At 44.9% G+C, this 3744-nt stretch overlaps 1 long non-coding RNA gene across 1 annotated transcript; it reads right to left on the bottom strand.

The window, feature by feature from the left end:
• Positions 1-1846: 1846 nt before the first annotated feature.
• On the bottom strand, positions 1847-3006 carry LOC138498723 (uncharacterized). Its single transcript, XR_011278851.1, has 3 exons — positions 2767-3006; positions 2540-2645; positions 1847-2279 (listed from the first exon to the last, which is right to left on the bottom strand). It is a non-coding gene; the product is annotated as an uncharacterized lncRNA (long non-coding RNA).
• Positions 3007-3744: the final 738 nt, after the last annotated feature.

The raw sequence follows: 3744 nt of genomic DNA, 5'->3' as shown, positions 1-3744 counted from the left end.
AGAGCTGAAGAAACCATTGAGTGCTGCACCCATGCTACACGCTGAGAAAGGAACAGGAAGGGCCCCTGCAGACTGCTGGAACTGCGCACGTCCATGACACCTTGAGAGAGCTGAAGACACCATTGAATGCTGCACCCATGCTAGACACTGAGAAAGGAACAGGAGGGGCCCCTGCAGACTGCTGGAACTGCGCACGTCCATGACACCTTGAGAGAGCTGAAGAAACCATTGAGTGCTGCACCCATGCTACATGCTGAGAAAGGAACAGGAAGGGCCCCTACAGACTGCTGGAACTGCGCACGTCCATGACACCTTGAGAGAGCTGAAGAAACCATTGAGTGCTGCACCCTTGCTACACGCTGAGAAAGGAACAGGGGGGGCCCCTGCAGACTGCTGGAACTGTGCACGTCCATGACACCTTGAGAGAGCTGAAGAAACTATTGAGTGCTGCACCCATGCTACATGCTGAGAAAGGAACAGGAAGGGCCCCTGCAGACTGCTGGAACTGTGCACGTCCATGACACCTTGAGAGAGCTGAAGAAGCCATTGAGTGCTGCACCCATGCTACACGCTGAGAATGGAACAGGAGGGGCCCCTGCAGACTGCTGGAACTGCGCACGTCCATGACACCTTGAGAGAGCTGAAGAAACTATTGAGTGCTGCACCCATGCTACATGCTGAGAAAGGAACAGGAAGGGCCCCTGCAGACTGCTGGAACTGCGCACGTCCATGACACCTTGAGAGAGCTGAAGACACCATTGAGTGCTGCACCCATGCTAGACACTGAGAAAGGAACAGGAGGGGCCCCTGCAGACTGCTGGAACTGCGCACGTCCATGACACCTTGAGAGAGCTGAAGAAACTATTGAGTGCTGCACCCATGCTACATGCTGAGAAAGGAACAGGAAGGGCCCCTGCAGACTGCTGGAACTGTGCACGTCCATGACACCTTGAGAGAGCTGAAGACACCATTGAGTGCTGCACCCATGCTAGACACTGAGAAAGGAACAGGAGGGTCCCCTGCAGACTGCTGGAACTGCGCACGTCCATGACACCTTGAGAGAGCTGAAGAAACCATTGATTGCTGCACCCATGCTACACGCTGAGAAAGGAACAGGAAGGGCCCCTGCAGACTGCTGGGACTTTGCACGTCCATGACACCTTGAGAAAGCTGAAGAAACCATTGAGTACTGCACCCATGCTACACGCTGAGTAAGGAACAGGAGGGGCCCCTGCAGACTGCTGGAACTGTGCACGTCCATGACACCTTGAGAGAGCTGAAGACACCATTGAGTGCTGCACCCATGCTACACGCTGAGAAAGCCAACAAACCGATTGATACTGCTTGAGTCTCGCAACTACCCTAAACCTTGAAAGCTTAACAGCCCATCAAGACACACCATTGCTTCACCCATGAGCTGAGCAGCCTATTGGGAAAGTCTCACATGCACACAGCACCCACACAGAGCTGAAGACGCCATTCAGACACCATGAGTATCATACACACACACACACAAACATGCACACAAACAAACACACACAAATATATTAGAACACCGAGTATTTGTAAATTGTGGAAACACAAGATCTCCTTCATGGGTGTGCGCACATCTAAACTTTAAAGTGACCACAATGTTTTGTGTACAGGTAAGTTTAAGGCTGGCTGCAGCCCTGGGGTAAGTTAGGCGATTTTCCACTACCGCCTATAAACAATTGGAGTTTGGGGAAATACACTGACCTCACAGACTGCGCACTTCCTCACATATTCCTTTATACGTTCATATAGTTCATGAGATAATGTCTCAACAGAACAGTTAAGAAAGAAAGATGGACACTTGGTTCCCGTTAAGCATACGTTTTATCTGTATTAAGGTGCATACAGGTCAACATATACTGTTCTGTTTTATTTGTTCATACAGATACATATTTCTTCAGAAAACATAACAACACATTTTATAAGTAACACAACAAAGTCATTCCTTCAAAAGACATAATAGCCCATTTTGTGAGTGTCACAATCAATACCATAGGTTTGGAAACTATAACACGCACAGTGACACGCCAAATTATAAAAAGCACAACGACACGCCAACACGTGTTTCGACCCCAAACGATAGGTCGTCCTCAGGGCGTATGTACAATTGGTGTGACAATTATGACTCAAATTTTTGTCCTGCAACAAAAGAGTGCAAGCATTTTCTCGTTTTCGTTTCCCAAATATAATTTCAACACAAAATCACTTAATCAGATATAGTTCCATGACTATATTCTTTCATTTGCCTATGATACAGATGGAGGAGGCAAAAGAGGAAAGGGGAGAGGGAGTGGGAAAACAAAATATAAAAGAGAAAAAATCATTAGAAGTGAGGCCCTTTTTTTGAAAATTACTTTAACATAAAACTTGTGCGATTGCACCATTTAAAGTTACCAAGAATGACTATTCGAGCAGCATCTAGTTAGTAACATATATCCAAATGCGATCACTTGGTTTAGTACTGGGAGCACAGCAGGTTTAGGTGTAGGGTAATAATTATAATTACCTATCAGTGAGACTTAAGATTTCTATCTTGTGGCAGTTTGGTTGAAATATAGTCAAAAGGAGAGTTCTTTTGTGACACAATTGAGTCCACACCTTATTTTACGCGTCTGCCAAAATAGAAAAGTTCAATATGGTCACATTAGGCTTCCGCTACATTTTGTATTATTGTTTGTAATGGCACAAGTTATTATTTACTATTTTTTAGAAATTATACAGAATTCCATTTACCTGCGCGGTGTTCCGCTATCCTTATTTGACAGCCGCTTTGCTGATTCTTTAATTACAGGAACTGGTTTCCCTCTGACAAAATATATATGGCCGTACTCTATGGTAGTAATGAAACAAACAAGGTCCTATTCAGTGCTCTGAACTCCCATGTCTGATAATTCCTGCGAGATAGGAACGCCATGTCAGTAAATGCTGTGCACTCAGCGGCAGGCGTCAGGTAGAAGCGTGCTGCAGCCTACGCATCTAGGCAACGGCAAGTGTCCGGTCAGGTGACTGGTCACGTGAGCACCGTTGCTAGGCAACTGGTCAGTATACCCGGAAGTGCTATGTGAAATGCAACTCAAAAAGACAAGACGTTATGTCACGATCATGGTCTACGTGGCGTGGTTTAAAGCAGAATTGCACCCGTGAGTAACATATGATTCTGATCCACATATTTAACGTATGTTCATAAAAAAGGCATTTGTATATACACGGCAGGTCGTGCTATTTTATATGCAATGTTGCATGGGAAATCGTGTACGTTCCATATGGATACATTTCTGAAGCTTGGGAAATTAGTATCAAAAATAATTAAAGCACCTGGTATGGGTAGAATATGTGCGAATGTACCAACTGTAGCTAAACTTCTGCTGTCTCGAAGTCTAAACCTTGTTAGTCTTACTTAAGGAAGAAGTGTGTGATCAGATGCTCTGTTTTATAATTCATGGACTGTTGGAACTAAAAATATATATACACTGAATGCTGTGTGCATCCGTCAGTAGAACACCTGCAGACAATATGTCATGCATCCAATTGCTTGCTCCAGCATTCCAGAAAACATATTTTTATATAATCTATAGAAAAACATTGAGCTCATGTTCCTGATTTAAACCCAGTGAAAGACAGCGTAATTTGCATATTAGTCTGGCTTCCTGTTGCCGTAACATCAGATCTCTGTTGCCACCTCTCAAATGTGGTTGAATCTGTAGAAGGCCA

Source organism: Ambystoma mexicanum, chromosome 5q (genome assembly GCF_040938575.1).
Source record: "Ambystoma mexicanum isolate Mex_15411 chromosome 5q, UKY_AmexF1_1, whole genome shotgun sequence".
NCBI lineage: Eukaryota > Metazoa > Chordata > Amphibia > Caudata > Ambystomatidae > Ambystoma > Ambystoma mexicanum.
Note: the sequence above shows the minus strand (reverse complement) of the source record. Positions and strands in the feature narration are given on the sequence as shown.